Source organism: Eretmochelys imbricata, chromosome 1, assembly GCF_965152235.1.
Source record: "Eretmochelys imbricata isolate rEreImb1 chromosome 1, rEreImb1.hap1, whole genome shotgun sequence".
Classification (NCBI taxonomy): domain Eukaryota; kingdom Metazoa; phylum Chordata; order Testudines; family Cheloniidae; genus Eretmochelys; species Eretmochelys imbricata.
The window spans coordinates 239502964-239526705 of NC_135572.1; the positions used below are offsets into that span (position 1 = coordinate 239502964).

Genomic DNA, 23742 nt, shown 5'->3' on the forward strand with positions numbered 1-23742 from the left:
TTCAGAGGAAAAGCGTAAATGCTCCATATTTAAAAAAAAAATTGTCCCCCAGTGTCTGTTTTCCCCCCACCACACTACAACACAACCATAAACACCATACTTCATTCACATCTGCACTAGTGCCACATCTGGTGTATACTCCTTTTTGAAAGTTACACATTAAATGGAAAAACAAATGGTTCCTTTTACTCATCATTTGCGTATGCCAAGAGTAGCTGATGGTTACCTCAGGATCTGTGTTCTAATATTGCCACACTGTCCAAACTCCCAAACTGAAAGCCTTCTCCTTTAATCAAGTAAAATAAATGTACTGTGCAACAACTACAATCTTATTTATTTAATCTTGCATAGCAGAATTAGAAAAAATCATTGTGGGAGGAAACCTATTAAATTCCCTCTTAATTGCAGAGAATGCTGCAACAATATTGCTTGTCAGAATCAAAAAACACAAACATAGATGGGCTAAATAATAATACTGCAAGTTTCAGAGTAACAGCCGTGTTAGTCTGTATTCGCAAAAAGAAAAGGAGTCCTTGTGGCACCTTAGAGACTAACCAATTTATTTGAGCATGAGCTTTCGTGAGCTACAGCTCACTTCATCAGATGCATACCGTGGAAACTGCAGCAGACTTTATATATACACAGAGAATATGAAACAATACCTCCTCCCACCCCACTGTCCTGCTGGTAATAGCTTATCTAAAGTGAGCAACAGGTTAGGCCATTTCCAGCACAAATCCAGGTTTTCTCACCCTCCACCCCCCCACACAAATTCACTCTCCTGCTGGTGATAGCCCATCCAAAGTGACAACTCTTTACACAATGTGCATGATAATGAAGTTAGGCCATTTCCTGCACAAATCCAGGTTCTCTCACTCCCTCAATCCCAGTTGGCAGCATGATTCTGAAACACTTCTCTTCTCGTCTGTAGGCAAGGACTGGCCTGTCTCCCAAGATTTCTGAGAGTGTTGGGTCATCCTTTAGGATAGGTTGTAGATCCTTAATAATGCGTTGGAGGGGTTTTAGTTGGGGGCTGAAGGTGACGGCTAGTGGAGTTCTGTTATTTTCTTTGTTAGGCCTGTCCTGTAGTAGGTAACTTCTGGGAACTCTTCTGGCTCTATCAATCTGTTTCTTTACTTCCGCAGGTGGGTATTGTAGTTGTAAGAAAGCTTGACAGAGATCTTGTAGGTGTTTGTCTCTGTCTGAGGGGTTGGAGCAAATGCGGTTGTATCGCAGAGCTTGGCTGTAGACGATGGATCGTGTGGTGTGGTCAGGGTGAAAGCTGGAGGCATGCAGGTAGGAATAGCGGTCAGTAGGTTTCCGGTATAGGGTGGTGTTAACACTCTCAGAAATCTTGGGAGACAGGCCAGTCCTTGCCTACAGACAGCCCCGCAACTTGAAGCAAATACTCACCAACAACCACATACCACACAACAGAACCACTAACCCAGGAACTTATCCTTGCAACAAAGCCCGTTGCCAATTGTGCCCACATATCTATTCAGGGGACACCATCACAGGGCCTAATAACATCAGCCACACTATCAGAGGCTCGTTCACCTGCACATCCACCAATGTGATTTATGCCATCATGTGCCAGCAATGCCCCTCTGCCATGTACATTGGTCAAACTGGACAGTCTCTACGTAAAAGAATAAATGGACACAAATCAGATGTCAAGAATTATAACATTCATAAACCAGTCGGAGAACACTTCAATCTCTCTGGTCACGCAATCACAGACATGAAGGTCGCTATCTTAAAACAAAGAAACTTCAAATCCAGACTCCAGCGAGAAACTGCTGAATTGGAATTCATTTGCAAATTGGATACTATTAATTTAGGCTTAAATAGAGACTGGGAGTGGCTAAGTCATTATGCAAGGTAGCCTATTTCCTCTTGTTTTTTCCTACCCCCCCCCCCAGATGTTCTGGTTTAACTTGGTTTTAAACTTGGAGAGTGGTCAGTTTGGATGAGCTATTACCAGCAGGAGAGTGAGTCTGTGTGTGTATGGGGGTGGGTTTTTGGAGGGGGGTGAGGGAGTGAGAGAACCTGGATTTGTGCAGGAAATGGCCTAACTTCATTATCATGCACATTGTGTAAAGAGTTGTCACTTTGGATGGGCTATCACCAGCAGGAGAGTGAATTTGTGTGGGGGGGTGGAGGGTGAGAAAACCTGGATTTGTGCTGGAAATGGCCTAAACTGTTGCTCACTTTAGATAAGGTATTACCAGCAGGACAGTGGGGTGGGAGGAGGTATTGTTTCATATTCTCTGTGTATATATAAAGTCTGCTGCAGTTTCCACGGTATGCATCTGATGAAGTGAGCTGTAGCTCACGAAAGCTCATGCTCAAATAAATTGGTTAGTCTCTAAGGTGCCACAAGGACTCCTTTTCTTTTTGCGAATACTGCAAGTGTTATCTCCTAAAGTAAGCCTATACTCTCTGCTGAAGCTATGGAATTCATCGCTTTGCTGCTGATGACACCAATAAATTCTTGTGTGTTCCAAAGCAATACGTGAAGAGTTGAAGAAAGGAAGTCCCAGAGTTCATTGAAATTTTGAACAGAAAATGGGTTCTCCATTTCCAAGGAGAAACCCCATTAAAATTGTCTAGGTAATCCAAATGTTTGTAAACCGGTATGTACTGCCCAAGGCACTGCTGGATTAATAGAACCTTAATGGTAAGACTGTGTTTCTCTCTCTCTTTCTCTTTTAAATCATGCCATTAAATTTGGCAGCGAGTCCTGATGGCCTGAATCTGTCTCTTTGATGTATCTTGGTGTAATTACATTGATGTAAATGGAGTTGCTTCAGGTTTACACTGATGTAAAAGTAGATAAAAATCAATGTGCCCTATGCGCCCAAGTCTCTAAGCTGCAACAAACAGGTTTCTTTTCTCTTTTCCCTCCCCGCTCCCTTCCCCCCCAAGGTGGGTTAAGGAGATGTTTGTATTATTCAGATTAGATTTGGGGTAAGGATTGAAATTCAGGTTCATTGCTGAACCAGAACTTGTGTCCAGGTTCAGATTTGACATATTAATGAGATTTCAGCTAAAAAATGGCAGAAGTCATAGTTCATTAAAACTTGTGAGATTAGCTGTGCTTGTGAAATTTCCATTCTCATGTCTCCTTTGAACAGGATCTGGAAAATAGGCTCCATCTAGTTTTGAGTCCAACCTGGAATCACAACCACAGAAGGTTCAAATCTGAAGTTTAAATTCAGAACTCTGCCCACCGATATTAGGAGGGCAGAAATGGGGTCATATTTGAAGTTCTGATTTACGCCCACCTCTATTTACAGCAGGTTACATTATGTGCTCTCATACATTCTGTCACATCCAAAACAGCTGTCGCTGTTATCCACTACTGTAGTGTTGAAATCAAGATTGATTGCATTTCCTTCAGTCCAGTTATCTGCTGTCGGTCTTGAATATGGCAAGCAATCTGTTCAGATTTTTGGCCTGGTATTAGCTGCCTTGGTATTGAATAACGCAAATAAATATATATTGTACAAACTGGCCTTTGGTGACAATAGACTTACATTATCTACAAAACTCTATTTCTATTTATAAATGACTCTCCTGAGTCACAACTGAGGCTCAATTGCAGGTCAGCTGTATTTGAAATTGATTCTGTGGGCCAAATTCTGGCAATACACCCAAATGCCTGCACAGGGTGTTGTGACTGCTGCTTTCCTCAGGAGTAATGTGCTTTCTGCTATTGGTTTGTGTGTGTGTGTGTGTATGTGTGTGTGTGTGTTTGCCTCTGATAACATCGGAGCTTGCCATTTTTTGAGCTAGCTGCAGCCCGTTTCCCTAAAGCCTCGGCCCTTGTGTTCATGCTGTATGTACTGTGGCAATAACATACCAGGCTGCTGCACTTTTATGCATTATGGTTAGTTACTGTTTATTTGCAACATCCTGCATCGCTCTCCTCATACATTGTGCATTGGCCCTCCTTAAGCACCTGCACAGTCATGGGCAAGAACATAGCTCTCTAAAGTGCAGTATTGGGTGATGCTTGCAACTCAGCGATCAGCATGCCAGTATGTTTCATTTTCAGTGCCAGAGGAAAAAATGGAAGAATTGTAGGGAAGCTATTATGTTGAAATATATGTACAAATCGGACTGAACAAAAACTCTGGATCCAAACATTCAAAGTTTAGAGAAATTTGGCTCTGTACTTTGTGGCATATGTTCATTTCTGGATATAGCTTAGAGTAAGCATAGCTTTTACTCAGCAATTCACTGTGATGGAATGTATCTGTTGACTCCCTTGGAGGGTAAGAAATGGTGGTTAAACATAATTTATAGAAACAGTTTCTGCCAATGTTGTTTCTACAGTGCTATTAACAAAGTTGTGTCCCATCTCCATCAGCCAGCATAAATGTGTTTACAGAAACATTTTTCAAAAATACTGGCTAAAAATTGTTTCCTATCCCAGAGATCAGACTGTGCCATACACACAATAACTGTTTCAGTCCCCTAACCTTAACCTAGACTGCTCTGTTCTCTCAAAGGTCCATTGTCTATGAACACAACAGAAGCAACTAGAAGATCTGAGAAACTACCCCATAGTGGGTGTGGGAAAGCGAAGAAAGATGAAGTGTTTCTCAGTCACCACTTAGCCCCATTTAACTTAAAAGGGCAATAGGCTGAACCCATGAAGCAGGTCCCCCACCCTACAGGAAAAATGTGGCCTTTGACATTATAATTTATTAATTATTTGTATTAAATTAATGCCTAGAGGCCCTTTCCCTGTCTAGGATGCATCTGAGTGTTGGCAGCCTACACTGTGTCACATTCAGAGAGAGCTCTGGGGTGACAGGGACCCTACTGTACTTTCAGCACCATTTCCCTCTTGCTTCTAACAGCAACCACTATATGACTTTGTAAAGAGTGCGTAGGTTGATTTAATTGGTAGTGGAGCTTATTTGATACAATGGATGAAACAGTTCATCTGTTTGCTGGAATGTTGTTAATAAAAAGAGCTTGAAGCAAGTAAAAATAGTTCTTTTTCAGAGGTTTCATGATCTAACATTTGGACAGAGTCCTATTATGATGTTTCAACTATGGATTTTTCCAGCTCTTTTTCCCTCTCTGTTTACCATTTTTGAAATGTTTTTCCTTTGTATTTTTAGTGGCTCATCTTCTGTTTCTGTCACCATGACATATGGGTTGGGTTTTCTAATGGTTCACTTTGCTTCTGTGGTGTCACTTATTGTCTTGGATTTAACATCATAATTTACATTCCATCCAAGGACCAGAAAGTGCATTACAAACATGGATTAAGTAAACCTCACTACATCCCTGCAAAGCAATATCAGTTGTGGTCTTAGAAGTCACCACAGAACTCTTGCCTCCACTATCCAATCCTGGGGATTGATTCTCTCTCTTTCCCCCGCAGGTTTCCTGATTCCCAATCCCCCAGTTCAATCACTAGATCATTCTCTGTCCAGGAGAGAATTCTTAAGATACCGTCACAAGCTGAAATTTAAGGCTTGGTTAAAAAAAATCTTTAAAGCTAATAGACCTGATTCTCATTAGACTAAGGCTGTTTTACACTGCTCTGGTACAACTGACATTTATGCACACTTTAAGACCATTTTTAACTGCTAGAGCAGTGTAAAGGAGACATAGGGTATGTCTACACTGCAGCTGCGAGGGTGCATCCCAGGGTGGGTAGTCTGATGTGTTAGCTCTCCTCAAGCCAGCATGCTAAAAATAGCTGTGTGGCCATGATGGCTCAGGGTAGCCACCCGATTACAATCCCGTTCGACGCCCTCGTCGAGTTGCTGTCCATTCTGCCACAGCCACGTTGTTAATGTTAGCAGGCTACCTCAAGCAGAGTTTATGTGTGTCGGTCTATGTATGCTGGGAGCCATGCTCCCAGCTGCTCTGTAGACAGACCCCTGGTGTAAAAGAGAATCAGACCCAATTGTAAGCTCTTTGTGGCTTTGAGAAACAGTCATTTTGTTCTGTGTTTGTACAGCACCTAGCACAGTGGGGTCCTGGTCTGTGATTGGGGCTCCTAGCATCTACTGCTATATAAATAATAATCATTAATTCAAATGTTCAGTTAAAACAGGCTTTTTGGTTGGCACGTCAGTGAGGTTAAATGCTCCCATGTGGTTCTGGAAGCTCACACACAACAACTTTCTGTCTGTGGCAGAGAACCATAAAATAAAAAATGACAATTTTTGCTTCATTGTCATAGTGGAGTGAAATGAAACAAAGTAGAGAAAAGTAAATGGGATTTTAAAAATACGTTCTGTTTTAATGAACTATGGTGTTAGTTACCTAGTAAACGATTAAAAAAAGAGTATTTTATCTTTACAGCATCACTTTATTTATACTACATTTTGCTTTTCTTTGGTTTTTGTGGCAAAAAGAAATAGATTTTACAAAAATCATTCACAATGAACACTTGTGCAAACGGTGCAGATCAGCTTAATTATATTAGCTGAAATGACAGAAATATTGGTGAATTGCAATCTTGCCTCTCAGGCTGCAATGAAAGAACCATATTCATGGCAATTTTGGCATTATAGAAACCCAGAGAAGTGCAAGCTGAGCATAAATAAAAAACTGCAACCAGGGGGATAATGACTTACCAACAAGAGGCATTCTGTAGTTCCTGGCTACGGGCCCACCTAGAATGATATTTCTTCCAATTATTTCCCCCAGCTAATATCAATTTTCCCATCAGTTCTGCATCAGAGAGCTTATTAAATGATCTCAGTGAGTTGGTTGGGATGCAGATTTCCTAAGTACAACCTACTTCGAAATGTAACATGGCCGTTTTATATGATTAGTCAGGCGATTCCATTTGTCCCAATGGTTTGGTATACATAGACCCAGGGAGAGTGGAATTTTGCTTTCAAAACCTAGGAGTGACTTTAGAATCTACCATTCCACTATATATTTTTAAATGTATGGCAGGAGAACAGAATGTGATGCAGGTTGGCATACTGCTGCTGACATTTCTTGCATTTGCTATGATTCATTAGCCCAACCTAACAGACATCCAGGGGTTCATAAAACCTTGTCAGGGTCTTGTTTTGAAAGAAGCAGAAAGAGAGGGAACTAGAGTCCTTTATATTCTACCATAACTTTTTTCTCACTTTTCTATAGAGAGTAATAGATTCATAGATACTAAGATCAGAAGGGACCGTTACGATCATCTAGTCTGACCTCCTGCACAATGCAGGTTACAGAATCTCACCCACCCACTCCTGCGAAAAACCTGTCACCTTTGTCTGAGCTATTGAAGTCCTCAAATCGTGGTTTAAAGACTTCAAGGAGCAGAGAATCCTCCAGCAAGTGACCCGTGCCCCATGCTACAAAAGAAGGCGAAAATCCTCCAGGGCCTCTTCCAATCTGCCCTGGCGGAAAATTCCTTCCCGACCCCAAATATGGCGATCAGCTAAACCCTGAGCATATGGGCAAGATTCACCAGCCAGATACTACAGAAAATGTTTCCATGTCCCTTTAAGGACTGAGAGTATAGTCTTTATTTTCATTGCTCTTTGGTCAGTTTATAGCTGTCCTGTTAAATAAGTATAAAAAGGTACATATTGCAGTACCTCTGCTAAAATTCTCTTTTGGGAACTACGAACTTCTTTGCTCCCTTCATAGACTGCAGCCACTGATCCATTCAGCATGCTGATGTGTGTTCAACCTCAAGTCAGATAGTGGGACAGATCCTCAGCTGCTATAAATGGTTTTAGCTAAATTGACATCTGTCCCAATTGCTTTTTCTATCTGACAAAATTAAACTTACACTTAGTGGCAAACTAAAAAATATTTTTAAAAGATGATAAAAGTGTACATGGGGCTCCAGACTCAGGAGCACGGTGTGCTAAAGCTTTTAATACCCTTCTCTCTTCCCTAGGGTAATGGAGAAACCCCAACCACCAAATCTACTATCGCTAAAGTAGTAGGTAACATGCCTACTACAAAACTCTTTAGATTTCATGTGATGACTTTTGTGAAGATGCTTGAGAGTGGGAGTTGGCTTTTAACTAGTTCTGCATATATGTTTAGTATGACCCAGTGAGGATGAATCTCTCAGTTAAATCAACCATAAAACTGGGATAGCTCTTCCACTCTTCAAATATTGAATGCTATGGCAGAATGCCTTGTCCTTGGGAGGGACTTGGATTACAATTTCTTCAAGGTAGGGACACCGAGACAGACTTCAATCTCTGTCCCATTAACTTCAGTCGAGTGATTTCTCATTTACACAGGTGTAAATTAAATTTGTATTTAAAGCACCATACACCACTGCAGAGCTCTTGACACAATATTACGCAGTTTTAATTTATTTCTGATACAAATTTCGTTTCTGGACGGATTTGAAGTTTTTTAAAGGAACAGTGGGAGCAGTTTTGTTATTGTTTTTAAAAATACCAAATTTACAAACCAATGCCTCCGGGGCCAGATAACCAGCTGGCGTACAGAGTAGCGCCACTGAAGTTCATGGCGCCATGCCAGTTGATAACAGCCGAGGATTTTTCTGAGACGCTCCGCGTACACATACTCGCACTAGTTTTCAGCGAGCTGGCGTGAATACAAATGGCAGCGTAGCCGTGGCAGCGCAGAGAGCAGCGGTGGAGGCACGGTGCAGCCAGACGGAGAGCCCACCCACTCACTCCACAGCAGGGCTAAGCTTTGCCTCCGCTGCCGCTAACCATGCTAGTGCGGCTTCACTGCTGGTTATCCTCACGCTGGCTTGAGGAGAGCTAGTGCAAGTGTGTGCACAGAAGCATGGGACTCACACCTCTAGCTCACGGTGTAGATGTAGCCATGGTCTACCTTGGACGGGGCGTCTGCACAAAGTTGGCAGCAAGAAGAAAAGGAGTACTTGTGGCACCTTAGAGACTAACCAATTTATTTGAGCATGAGCTTTCGTGAGCTATAGCTCACTTCATCAGATGCATACTGTGGAAACTGCAGCAGACTTTATATATACACAGAGAATATGAAACAATACCTCCTCCCACCCCACTGTCCTGCTGGTAATAGCTTATCTAAAGTAATCGTCAGGTTAGGCCATTTCCAGCACAAATCCAGGTTTTCTCACCCTCCACCCCCCCACACAAATTCACTCTCCTGCTGGTGATAGCCCATCCAAAGTGACAACTCTTTACACAATGTGCATGATAATGAAGTTAGGCCATTTCCTGCACAAATCCAGGTTCTCTCACTCCCTCAATCCCAGTTGGCAGCATGATTCTGAAACACTTCTCTTCTTTGAATTCAGTAGAGATGAGCTTACTATGCTATTCTTCCACAGCATGCATCCGATGAAGTGGGCTGTAGCTCACGAAAGCTCATGCTCAGATAAATGGGTTAGTCTCTAAGGTGCCACACGTCCTCCTTTTCTTTTTGCGAATACAGACGAACACGGCCGCTACTCTGAAACCTGTGCTATTCTTATAACTCTGTCATTTATTTAATTGTGGCATTTCAAAATTGGAAGGATCTGTATGGGAGGAAACCTACTAAACTGCGTCTTTGCGGCTGAGAATAATGCTACAATATCTGCTTTTTTTGGAATCCAGAGATGCAAAGCAAGAGACGGACTGAATACTAATTCTGCAGTTATCTCCTGAAGTAAGTCTCTCACCTGTTCCTGTGTTGAAACATTGGCATTCTACTGTTGGCTACACCAGCTGATGGCTGTGTGTTCCAAAGCAATACCTGAACAATAGAAAGGAAAACACAGAGTTCACTGGAACTTTGGACAGGCAGCCAGTTCTCCATTTCCAGTGGGGAATCCCTATTAAAATGTTCTATGTAATCAAAAATAGGTAAGTTGCTGTCTACTATCCAAGGGCACTCTGGGGGCTGGCCAAGCACCTGCCAGGCATTGGCCTGTTGCAGCTCAGCCATAAAGGTATTTAAGAAGCAGGTAACATCAGCTAAAAGAGATTGATATGATCAATTTTTATGTCATACCTGTTAGATTTTGGATTAGGCCCTTGGTTAGAGCTAGAATTGGTCACATAAATGGTCAGTTTAAAAATTTGCTTGTTAACAAAGCTATAGCATGTCCTGCAGAAGCCAGGGGCTGTGTTGCTGATCTACTGGTGTTGTCTCACCTTAGAGAAGCGTGTAGGAGGGGCTGTGGTTTCTCTAAGGCTGCTCACTTCATCAGTTTATTATTATTATTTTCATTATTGAACATTTAAGTAGCACTATAATATTCCAGTGTGCTTGATAGATTTTTAAGTCTGCTTAATTAGCACAGTTATCACCACATGGAAAGTATTCTCATAATCCACTGGTGGCCTTGTTATTAACACGAGACTGGCCTGTGAGAAAGTGCATTATTGCCTGACATAAACAAATTACACATGAAATTAACTGCCCCCATGTGGAGTTCAACATTTGATGTGAGGGTCACATTGAGGCTCTGCTGGTGTATATTTGTTGCTTTTCTATCGTAACCATCACAGCCGGAGCATGAAATCAGAAAATATGGGTGTGGGAGGGGAATCAAAACCAAAAAGACCCCACAATCTGTCTCAGCATAAATAGGTTTGACTAGACACTAAAATAGTTGCCAGCAGCCTATTCCACAATACTGTTCCTTCGGTGAAGTGAGCCCAAAAGTGATTGAAAAGTCAATTCATATTTTTACCAATGTCTTGGAAAGGATAAAAAAATTTGGGAAATTAAACGTGTTCATATGGTTTGGTGCCTTTAGTGTCAAAGCATAGCTGGCCAGAGGGAGACTGGAACACACAGTCTTCCCGATAGTCTAATCCAAGTGTTAAACAACATCACAAGTGGCCTCTTTACTCTTTTTTCTTCCCCACCTCGGCAATTTGCTATTGTGCAATAATGCCTATAGCAGAAGCATGAGAACCTTAGTTACTTTTGGAGCTCACGCACAATAAATGATGAATATGGACCATAAAATGTGTCTCCACCAGTACATTACATATGCATGCACAAATCTCTCTAGCTATCCATTCTGTCCAGGTATTGGTCGCTGATAACTAGTCTGATGTGTTCGGAATTCCTAAAGTATGTGTCCTGGAGACAGCAGAAGTATCCTCAAGCTGGGCTTTTGGCTCACCAGCATTATTTTGCACTGCAGGGCAGCAGGCCCTGGGTTTTCGATATACTCAGGACTTCTGCGCCCCCAGGACAGAGGGGAAAAATGAAAAGTAATTAGGCTTGGGCAAACAGAATAACGTGTTTCCCAAATAGCACAAATATCTGGCCTGTGTGGTGAGCTGCAAATATGAATTGGAAAATACTCAACTACCAGATTTTCAGGAGTGTGCTAGCCAGACTGGGGTAAGGAGACAGAAGGGGCTTAGAGGAGGATATCCAAGGCTCAGAAGAGCACTCCAGCCAGTTTGTGACTAATTAATCATGTGTCCTATGTACCTCAGTTATATTACAGTCATTTCTCACTAGATCCACACTCTGAATCATCACTCGGCAATAAACATTAGAAAATAAACAAAATCTCAATTTGCTTTCTCTTTACCTGGCCTTGTGGTGTTGCTGCTTTCTCTCCCCTGAACTCCATCCTTTCTATTTTACCCCTCTTACTTTTGTGTTGTGTTCAAAAATGCATATTCCCAGTATTGTCCAAATAGAATCTTCAAATATATGTCTCTGGGGCATTTGCCTATCCCTACAAAATATAGCCAGCGTTTTAAGATTTGGGTGTCAAAGGCACATAAAACCACATTGAGACACTTAAGAAAGTCGCTTGATGTTCAGAATGCAGAGCACCTGCAGCTCCTATGGACATCAAAGGGTGTTGTGGGAGACCAGCACCTTTGAAAACTCAGAGCATGTGTTTAAGGTGCCTCGCTTTAACTACCCAAGCTTGAAAATTTTTGCCCGTATGTTTAATATCTGGGGCAACTGGGAGTGGAGGGAGAACTACTTCATGAGCATGCTCCCTACAGGACAATTGATGGAATGGTATTAATAACAAACTCTGAAAGAAGCCATGTGCTCTGCTCACTTGAGGCCCGATCCAAATTCTCTCTCTATTGACTTCAGTGGATTTTGGATCATGCCTGTATTTAGAGCCAGTCACTCAGAGCACCCCATCATAAGGCTGGTGAGAGCAGTTGCCATAGATGAAATCTGCCAGTGTAAACTGATGAATTATTTGTTCCATAATTTTATCTTTAGTAATAAATTGTAGTTTTGAAAAGAAAAAGTCCACCAAATGTCATGCTTCAGAGAATATATTGATCTGCAGTTGTGTCAGGAAGTTCCCCCCTCCCACAACATCTCACACATAGCACTGTATGATTAGCTAGTTAATTATGGGCCTTTTTTCAAATGTCCTTGCAGCAGCAGTCATTGGCCATTCGTGAGGCACAATATCACACCTGCTGGGCCGATGCAATGTAATACACACCCTGCATTCCAATGATTGCCAGTGCTTGGATACCTGGGATGGCTGTCACAGCCCTCGACAGTAACCAAATTATAATTTGCAAGGACTCTTGGGATTCTCTCTGGGAATCTCTGTCCTGTCTGTGGTGATCAGTGTATGTTGCTGTGCCAACATAAGGAAGGTTATGGGTGTGTTACCACATGGAAGATATTATCTGTATTATGGCATCTCTTCTAATGAAAAGAGAGAATTGGGGGAGGGACTCTTTAAAATATCCACAGATATGTGTACATAGAATGTGTGATAAATTCTTGGGATGCATAAGAAATGTTGAGTCCCAACAACATGAAATTGTTTTTTATTAAGACACAGTCAACCAAGAAACAACTTGAAAATGATGCAGATAGGCCATCATTGGATTAAAATGTGATCTTTTATAACAGTCTCCATTTTTTTATAAAAATTAATGGGCAACTGGGAAGATACATGATTTTTTGAACCAAGTTAATTCAGTCCATGTACATGCATATATTAGGTGTAATGTGGTTTTGCTGCCTGGATGCATAGATGGCAGAATACATATCCATAAATTTAGATGATTTATGGATCCTGATTATTTTTGTGAACACAAATGACATAGAAAATATCCATTGGCAAGGAAATAACCCTGATAATGTAATTGCATTGGCTAGTGTATATGTCAGTCTCTCCCTCACGGGATGGTTGCTGTATGTGTCATTAGCAAATGTCTCTATACAGCTTACATTTTTTTTTCTCGCATGTCTTTCACATGTTCCTGAAGAACATTAAAAGACATTTTAATGTTTCTTGTGTTGTTTGAAATGACCCGTGAACAATTTAATCTGGCTAATAACAGCGCTTGGAAAACAGTCATAATTAATGTTGGAGCAGTTTCTTTTGACAACGTGTGTCTCAGTAAAGTTTTTAAAAGCCATTGTTTAAATAGAAAAATCACACTCAGTTGCCCCTCCCCAGTCTAGGTGACTTTCACAGGACGCATAGTCAGTGAATGAGAATTTGAACAAGACCCAATTGTCTGCTTATAAGCAGTGGCAGTAGCAAAGTGCTGACAGGGTCTGGCTCTTGAAAAGGACAGACTATGTTGCTAAATGGATATGATCTGACATAGTTGTCATCGAGCAAGAATCCCCTTTGTGATATCAGCTGGCCAAAAAAAGAAAGCAAAGTGGCTTGTTCTGCTACATGCACGGAGCTGGGGCTTTTGAATGAAGAGTTTACGCAACCCAGTTGGATTTTTAGGTTAATATTATAAACGTCCTTCCTCGGATGTTTACACCTGTGTGGTAAATAACAAAGTGATAATGCAGCTCACTCATTCCTGCTTGAGAAGGAATGGGATAGATCAATGGTTCTCAAACTGAGGTCCGCAGACCACCAGTGGACCGCGAGCTCCATTCAGGTGGTCTGTGGATAGTTCCCTCTAAGGTGCGAGCCTGAGCGGCCGCACACAACAGAATGAAGGGCCGCCCACCTAATTAGTGGAGCTGCCCAGGCATAGCTCCACTAATTAGGTGCCTGGACCCTGGAGAAGACGCACATGTAAGGTGAGGTGGTGGCCTTGGGGGGAATAGGGGGTAGGTGGGAGGGGGCAGTGGGGTGAGAAGAGGGGGTAGCTGGAATTTGGGATGTGCAGGGCTGCGGCGGCCAGAGAAAGAGGCGACTTTCCCCAGCTCCAGGGCTATGGCTGTTAGGATGAGACCTCCCCCCCCTCCTTCCCAGCCCCAGCTCGGGGGCTGCTGTGGTGGGGGAGAGAGGGCACATCCATCACATTAGAAAAGTAAGACTGACTGTCTGATCCTTTGGGATTGGTAGAACTTTAAGTGTGGTGAATAGGATTTTCAGTAACCTCTCACTATATTTGACTTGGTTGTTTAAATGGAAGCCTAGGGCGGGAATGCCTAAAGGGTACTATGTTTGGCTGCTTGTTAACCAGCGTGGTGCTACGGAAGCTGTTTTGTTACTGGTTTGGTGAATCTAATTTATAGGATAAACCACCAGTTTTGGGGATTATCTGTCCTATTTCTTACAGTGTGCTCTGATTGTGGCATTCTCGGTGTGGCCCATCCATTCACCCAGTCACAGTTACATTTAACAATCCTGCACTGGAAGGAGAGCGGACTAGATGGCCAAATTGTTTTTTTCCCCTCATCTTCAATGATCGTTGCAAAATGCTTCACCAGAGAAGGCCAGAAAAATCCTATGGTCCTTGTCAAAATGCCCTAAGAAAAAATTTTTGGATTAAAGTTGGGGAGTGATGCTCATAACTCTTTATGTGTGGAAAGGGGAGCAGGTCTGGTGAAGGGGCACATAAAGTTGCCAGGGTTATACCCTATTCTTATCACAGGAGGTTATATGAGGAATTTAGCTTACCACTCTTTCTCCATTTCCACTCATAGCATTAATGAGGGTTACAAAGTCTCCTGTGCAGAGTCCATCTTTGGAAAATTAACTTTCTGCTTCAGGTTTAAAAATGCAGACGAGTTAATCATTCATATTATCACAGGAAGAAATCAGGCAAATGCTGTCTGGATGTGACTACAACTACTTTCAAGGGGGAGCAGCAAAAGGAAGAGTGAGACTGTACGAAGGTGGGAAGGGCATAGAGGTGCTGTACGGATTCTTGGGGATAGGGTCAGACAAAAACTGACAACACTAGTTACTTCAGGTTTCTTTAGCCAGGGAATTTTGAACATGTATCCATTTTGTGGGAAAAAGCATCTATATCACAAACCCATGATGTTAGCATTTTGAAATAGTTTACTACTTAGGTTAGAACTATATTAGAATCTCACTAAATCACACTTCACTAATCCACACAGCCCATCATTGCTGGGTATTCTGAGCTTGCTTGTTGTTTTTACATTAGTTTAACTTTGTTGACTCAGTGGACCAATCTTTCTCATTTACACCAATATAAGCAAGATCAGAATATCCAGCAGTTTCTCTCTGTTTCTCAACAATCATTTAACAGAAGCCTCTGGTGTGGTTTCAAGATACTTCGTTACTTTCACAATATACACTGTGGAACATTGTCTAGGATACGACAAAGTATCATCATCAATTATTAAAACTACAATTGTTGAACAAACAAGTGCATTCTGTGATGCATTCGCCTTGATTTTTTTTAATCCTGTTTGTTCACTTACTACTTAATTTGCAAAATTCGGTAATACCTTGACATGGATTGCTCAGTCATTAGTAAAAAGTAAAGGAGTACTTGTGGCACCTTAGAGACTAACCAATTTATTTGAGCATGAGCTTTCTTGAGTGTGGATTAATGAGGTTCTACATGATGTGACAATGTTATATCCATAAAACTGAGTTTCCATGTTTAACTTTTAATCCCAAAGCCTGTCACCTCAGAAAGTAAGACTTCTAAATACACATGCATAGCCACTCAGTGTAGGGCCTACTTTAGCATAGGCAAATTATCTGAATTTCATGCAGACTCAGCAACTGAATCATAGAATATCAGGGTTGGAAGGGACCTGAGGAGGTCATCTAGTCCAACCCCCTGCTCAATGCAGGACCAATCCCCAATTTTTGCCCCAGATCCCTAAATGGCCCCCTCAAGCATTGAACTCACAACCCTGGGTTTAGCAGGCCAATGCTCAAACCACTGAGCTATCCCTCCCCCCAAAACTGAAGAGTGAGACCAAACTTCTCTGTGCGCAGGAGGAAGGAAAGCAAACTGCTGTCCAGCTCAACAGCAGGAGTAAAGGGAGAGCCAACATCCTGCTCAAGCTCGTCTTTCTAGCGGTTTAGGACTAGGCTTTTGTCTGGGGTAAAGGTAAGGGGGGAGCAGTGAGGAGGTTCCCCTTCCTCTCCCTGGCTTGATGTGGTGGGAGTTCTCTCTCCTGTTTCAATCTACTCTAATGTCTTTCTGTGACTTCAGGGAGGGGTGTGGAGGCATCACCTTCTCCGCAGAATATGTTGGCTGACTGAGCTGGCATTGGCCCAGCAAAGCTGCCCTGAGAGCTCAGCTGCCCTTCTCTCTGGCAACAGCGGTTTTTCCTCCCCAGCAGGAACCCAGGATCAGTTCCCCCTCCCCTAGGCCTCATGGCACAGCAGCCACAGAGAATATATCTGAGACATTTCCCCACCAATCCTCTCCCCTATTCTGCCCCACTTCCTTAATCTCCCCATACACCCCCCATGCTGCCTTCCCCAATGCCCTCCTACTCTCATGCCCCTGCTCCTCCACTCACTGCCTCCTCAAGTGTCCACTTCCTTCCTCTGTTCCTCAGACTGCCCCTTCCTCACAACACTTTCCCTTCCCCACTGCCCCCAGAAGTCTCCCCCTCCACCAACTGCTCCTCGCCCTCCCTACTTCCCCCCTCCCCAGCAATCCACCTCCTTGTATTGCAATTCACCCTCAGGTACCCCTTTCACCATTTCTGAGCAGGCAGGTGGTGCTGGTCCTCTCTGTGTTGGCCAGGAGGGGCCCAGCTTCTTTTCCTGATGTACCTGGTCACCAGACTTGGAAGTGGAGGAGGAGGAGCTGGGAGCCAGAGGACCAGCCTCATGGGACCAGGAGGGGAGCATAGCAGTCTCTTCCTTTCTTGGGAGCAGTGTCTGAAGAAGAGGCACCTGGCCCAAGAGAAGCTCAGCGGGCAGCTACACAGCAATGAAGATGAGGAGGCTGTGTAGCAGTAGGGAAGGGAGTCACTGTGTTGATTATTTGAGGGAGGGGGTAAGAATCAAAAAGTGGTTAAGAACTGATGGCTTGGGAAAGGGGGAGCAAAAGTAGCATTGAATTGATTGTGGGGTGGGGATGCTGAGAATTGAATACATTGAGGGGAAGCTGACAAAAATTGAACTGATAAAGTATGGGTGAGGATCTTGGAATTATACTGATGAAGAGAAGGAGGGGTTCTGAGAATATATTGGGAGAAGGTGGCAATGAATTGTGTGAAACTATGGAGAGGTGAATTGGGGAACTGAAGGGCTTGAGAATTGAAATATCATGGAGGGGATCAGGAAGTGAACAGAATGAAGGGAAAGGAAGTCAGTAATTGAACTGATGGATTGGGGAGAGGAAGTGAGAACAGAAGATTGAATAATGAGGAGGTGAAGGTTGAGAAGCGAATAAATTGGAGAAGGGTTGCAGAATAAGTGAGCCAGCAAAAGAAACATAGAATTGGGGAATGGACTGCAGGAAAGGGAGCACAGATTATAAAGAGAATGTGATGCAGAATTGATGAATTTATGGGAGATAGTGAGGGACAGCATAGGTGGGCAGAGTGGGGTAGATCCAAAACATATGTTCTTGAGTAGGGGGAAAAGGGATGGAAAGAAAGAGTGGATTGTGTTATGTAAAAATGGAGAAGAAAAGGAGAGAGAGATGAACTGGGTAGAGAAAGGGGAAAGTATGGCTAGGGAGGAGAGTATATTGATTTGGGGAATGAGGTCAGTGGATTTTAGGGATTAGAGAGCAGTAGAAGGGGATGGGGAAGGAGGGAGAAATTTGGAATCATGGAGAAAAGAAAATGAGGGGCAGAGAAAGACTTAAAAATGTAGAAAGGGGAACAGTGGGAATGGAAATGGAAACGTATAGCATGGGTTACAGAGAGAGGAGACTGTCTGTGTATGGGTCTGGGAAAACGTGCAAGGGCATTTGGTGCTCTTTGCTTTTTGTGTGTGGCATCTACTGGTAATTTAATATAATATCATTTGCCTACTGGCAGCTCATTCGGGTAAAGACTACCAGATAAATACTCAGCAAACTTGCTTATTTAATATAGAAAATGAATATGTACAAATGCTTTAAAATCTACTTTTATTGTCATTGTGTTTTTAAAAGTTTGGGGGATGACCCCTCTAGACACATTCTCTTCCTCTCTGCCCCCATTCCCATTTAATGTTGATGCTTCCTTGTAGTTTCCCAAAGCCTCCCATTTCTTTTTGGCTAGCTATAGGCATGCTCAGGGCCTTGAAATGTCTGAAAGTAATTATATGCTAACAATATTGGGCTGTGTTGTAAACTTTGCTTAGATCAGCATAGCAATTTATAACACACATTTCAATACATGCTTATCAATTTTAGTTGACAATAGATTATTGTACTATATAACCTGCTGGCATAGGCTCCCCCAAATGCAAATTGTATCGGTGGAGAAAGGGCCAATGGCTTTACTATAACTTTGCGACAATTGCTATAATGGTTCCAATATGTTGGTTGCTTTACAGACAAATATGAAGACAATCAAGGTTACAATCTAAGGCCTTGATCCTGCAAAGACGTACTCTTGTACTTAACTTTACACACTAGGAGTAATTCCATTGATTTCGATGAGACTACTCCCGGTGCATAAAGTTTGAATGTGTGAATTAGTCTTTGCAAGATTGGAGACCAGCACTCTGATTCTGCCCTTGGATGTGTCAGGCAGGCCCTTGTGCTTCTGCAGAGTTCTGCTGACTTTAGTGGAACTCCTGGCGAGGTGGATCCTAGGGAGATTGGTACCTAGATAATGATTATCTTAATGAAATTTTGTATTCATTAGTAGAGCAGGAAAATATGTTCTCGTGCTGCAGTTGTAGGAAGAGTAGCAATATCAGTTGAGATTCCCAGAGGATTTCATCAAAGGAAACAGAAGTCCTTACAGAAGCAATTGTGAAATTAGCCCTCTTTTAGTAGCCCATTTATAAGGGTGCTTCCAGTTCTGCGTTTCAAATATTAAGCAATGAAAGAGAGATATTCTCTCTCTTTTTTTAAAAAAAAGTTATCTATTATTTACAGTATCACCCACTACATGCTGGGCACTTTCCAAACACATGATAGTGAGCACTGCTCTGAGGAGCTCACAATCTGATAACAGACAAATAGACAGAGGTAAGGGGGGAGGGAGGAGGAACCACAATAGAGAACGTACATACCATTCATATAGTCAAGTCAATTCAATTCGCTGTAAGCAGCTTGGCAAAAGTGGGCCTTTAAAATGGACTTAAATGTGGAAAGGGGAGCGGCGTTGCGGATGAGCTCCGAGAGGCCACGCTGTGTATAAGGGGCCACGGACACACAAACCTCATGTTTTGCTACGCTGTTATTCAGAGCTAAGGAGGAAAAAAGAGAAGAGTGCTGTAGGTGATCTATGAAAATGAGAGACACGGGTCTATATTCAGTTTCTTGAAATAATTTAGTACACATTTCTATTTGTTTCCAAACTAGTCAAGTATTGCTGATAAAGTAAACTGTTCCAGAGGTACATATTTGATAAGGGAAACCCAGATCTGTGTAGCAGGCATATCAACTTTAGTCGGGTGGTTTAATTTTTTTTTTCCTTAACAAAACTAAGATACTAGTTATGGGGAAGGTTGACGCAGTTTCTGCCCAGATTAGTACTCAAATGTGCACTTCTTCAGATTACTGGGAAATACAATCGAAATTGAGAGAGGAAATGCCTGTATAGATTGGGAAAAGGAGGCGATGCCTTGATGTATACAGTGTCTTGCAACTATTAAGCATGTTTTTATGTACTGAGTTGCAGAGATGAAGTGAACTAAAACATCTGTGTACAATAAAGAGTTGTGTCTCTCTTAAATTTTTGGCAACTGTAAATTTGTGTATAGCCTCCACAGTTTATTCCCACTTCTTTTCCAAGAATGTTGTTTTATTAAGTCCTAGGAAGGTGGAGTGTTTTAATGTTTGATAGCGTCTAGATATAAAGCCTTTTTAAGGCCAGCCAGAGCCTACAGTAATTCTAAAAAAGAGTACTGGAAGGGTCTGATTTTTTCCAGATAGCTTTTCTATATGTGTGCTTCTTGGCAAAAGAGTAGTAAAGTATTTAATTTCTTTTGCATAAAAGAAAGTTTATGCAGGACGTTCTTAATCCTATTGACTTCATCGTAGGCTCAAGCATGTGCTCAGTGCAGTCATGGTAAAGCTCCCATTAAGTTCAATGGTGAAGATCAAACACTATGGTCCCAATTCAGGGAAGCACTTAAGCATATTCTTCACTTCAAGCATGTACTTCAGTCCCATTCACTTTAATGAGATTTAAGTATGTGCTTAAGTGGTTCCCTGAATCGGGGCCTATATGACAATAATCTATCACTGTTTAGGAGAACTTAATAATAAGAGATTCTCTTCTACTGGAAAACTGGGTTACCTCAATGTTGGTTTGAACTATTTTATATTGATGTTTTATTTTCATCTGTGTTTTCATGCTCCCTTTTGTGATGGATTATATAGCTAGTACTTTGAGGGATGTATTTGTTCTGTTGGGCAACATAATAGCTTAGCAGTGTGCTGTTCAGTTTGTGTCTTGATGGTTATAAATCCTCTCTTGTTCATGGTCTCCATATGAGGCCTAGGAGCGGAGTTTCAGATAAGCAAGATTTAGTCATTCTAGTTCAGCCATTTTGGAATAAATGTAAAAAACAAACAAATAAATCACTGGAGAGCTGTGGGCTTTTCCACCCACTCTTTAGTTGAAGACTAAATGGGAAAGTGATGCATATGATAGCTGAGGACAAAATACTTTCCATTGACGGGATCTAGCTATGGAATAAACTTCCAGAAGAAATTAGCTGAACCCAGAGTCTGACCACCTTTAGAAAATGTTGCAAAAGCTTCCTCTTTGATAAAGTGCTTCTCCATCATAACCAGAATGGCATTCACAACCTAAAACAAAATACCCACACCTCACATAAACACAAAAAGAAAAGAAAACCAGGGCCCACCCAGATCTTTCTGTTGCCCAGAAAGGGAGAGGAGCCTGAGACGCCATGAAGTCCACTCGGACCTTTTCCCTTGTTTTATGTGGAAGCCCCTCATATGCTATGGTGATGGGCAACAATACAAGACCCTGAGATAGATAGATAGGTATGGACTCAGCATTTTTTATTGCATAGCATCATCAGGCCTGCTACTGCAAGCCTCACTCATGTTATCCAGCACCTTACCCTGTGAATAGTCTTACTGATATCAATGGGACCATAGGTGCCGACTTCATGGGTGCTCCGGGGCTGGAGCACCCATGGGGAAAAATTAGTGGGTGCTCTGCACTCATTGGCAGCTGAGCTCCCCTAACTCCCTCCTCCTCCTCCGCCTCCTCCTCTTCCCCTGAGCACGCCGTGCCCTTGCTCCTCTGCCTACCTCCCAGCGCTTCACGCCCGGCCACTGCCAAACAGCTGTTTGGCAGCGTTAGCACACTCCGGGAGGTGGGAGAGGAGAGGGAATGTGGCGCACTCAGGGGAGGAGGCGGGGAAGAGACGGGGCCGCAGCGGAGATTTGGGGAAGGAGTTGGAATAGGGGCAGGGAGGGGGCGGAGTTGGGGCGGGGACTTTGGGGAAGGGATAGAATGGGGATGAGACAGGGGTGGGAAGAGGCGGGGTGGGGGTGGGGCCTCATGGAAGGGGTGGAGTGGGGGCGGGGCCGGGGGCAGAGTTGGGGTCGAGCACCCAGGGGAAAGAGGGGAAGTCGGTGCCTATGAATGGGACTACTTGGGTGATGAAGTACTACTCATTTTCTGTAAGGCTGGCTAAATCTAGCACATACTGCTCCTTACCTTCACTTTTCATTTTCTGTGTGGTGCAGTAGTTACTTATTGTATCCGCTTGTACTTTTCAGGCTGTTTCCCACCTGCCATTCGCCAACAAAGTATTTATTCTCCAGCTGGTAGGATGGGGACATAGTCTGTTTTGTTGATTCTGTGATATGGCTGCATGTTTTATATATGATAAAATCATACAAAGATCAAGTTATATTTAAAACAAACAAACAGAAACCACAATGACCTTGAGTGGATATTATCTACACCAAATCCATGAGATGATCTGAACACACACTCTGGATAATCTGATCATAAAAGGTAGGGATGGAAAAGTCAGATTAAATTATGTAGTGTCATCCAAAATTGGTGAAAAAAAGGCACAGAAACAAATCTTCGATATACTAGTTGTCATCCTTAAAATCACCGTTATTGGACTGCGGGCTTTTCTAAAAAAGATCGGAAAAAACACCGTTCAGAAACCATGAAATACTTAAAAAACAAGATCCTATCACAGTCATGTCAGAAAACTAGGCTAAATATATTTGAAAGTATCAAAACTGGCAGTCTGTCTTCATCAAATGAACATCATAGAGGAGTTGAATTGACCTGACAGCTGTGGGCTAAATTAAAAAGTTGAAGAATGGAAAACAGTTCAGATTTGGAGCGGATGTACTGGTTTGGATTTTAAAAAGAGGCCTTTCCCAGCACCTTTCCCAAAACCTGGAACTGAAACTGAATTTGGGTGGTTTCTTGAGCAATTTTTTGGTGTCTTGTTTGGGTTTGTTTTGCTGCTGTTAATACACCAGCCAGTGTCTTTGCTGTTGTGTTCTGCTGCTGGGGGGTATTTCTGTTTGCATTGTGAATTAAACTATTGTCAGAGCATGGAGAGCTCAGGTACAGACAAGGTGTTTAGTATCTTTTTGTTTTGTTTTTGAGTAGGTGGTTTGTCCCACCAAATGAGGGTAGATCCATCCCCATCATCGTATCCACTCATTATACTCCACACCTGAACATAGCCATTATATGGACAACATACCCCCATATCTCAAAGTCTGTACTTTGACTGGTTAAACTTTTACCCCCAATCGGGGAGATTGCAGATTATGTATTCCTTACGCCACCCGTTCCTAAACTGAATTTCACACCCCTTGATAATCTGTACCTTTTTCCCTGATAACCAGAAACTTCTATGCTTAAACTCTGTACCGTTTTCTTTTTACTTCAACATTATCTTTTTGTTTTGTTTTTGAGTAGGTGGTTTGTTTTTGTCTTTTGCCTAGTAAACTGAAATTAAAAGAGTTGGGTTAAACCTATTTGCATTATTTTTCACTTTGAGGTTCCTGCAATTCCAGGTTACAGCCAAGACTGGACGTGCCAAGGTGCTGTGAAAAAGACTGCTTGAGAAACTCCCTGTCCAAATTTTCAAACCCACGATGGTGAGATTTGGTTAAAATTTGAGGAGGGAGTGCTGTAGCCCTCCTTAACTGAACACCTCACTCATTGGGGAGCAACTTCTGAAATCTACACTCAGTTGTTACACACGGAACCATATGTCCCCCCAGTCCAAATCAAACTCAAGGGGAGTTGCAAGTGCTCAATACTTCTAAAAATCTTGCCCCTTGTTTAGGTGATGAGAAAATTTCGACCGAAGTAACTTGCCCAAGGATATGCAGCAAGTCTGTGACAGAGCTGAAAATAGAATCTGGGAGTCCTGGTTCCCTGTCCGGGACATTAACCACCGGACCATCCTGCCTTCCTTTAAAAATAATTTTACTTTAAAAAAAATGACAGTGCATTGCAGGAAATAATGTGTGAAAGAAATGG

General features: G+C 42.4%; 1 protein-coding gene across 1 annotated transcript in view; it reads left to right on the forward strand.

The window, feature by feature from the left end:
* The window catches only part of LMNTD1 (lamin tail domain containing 1), a 247267-nt gene that overhangs the window by 126938 nt on the left and 96587 nt on the right, over positions 1 to 23742 (forward strand). The window lies entirely within an intron of this gene.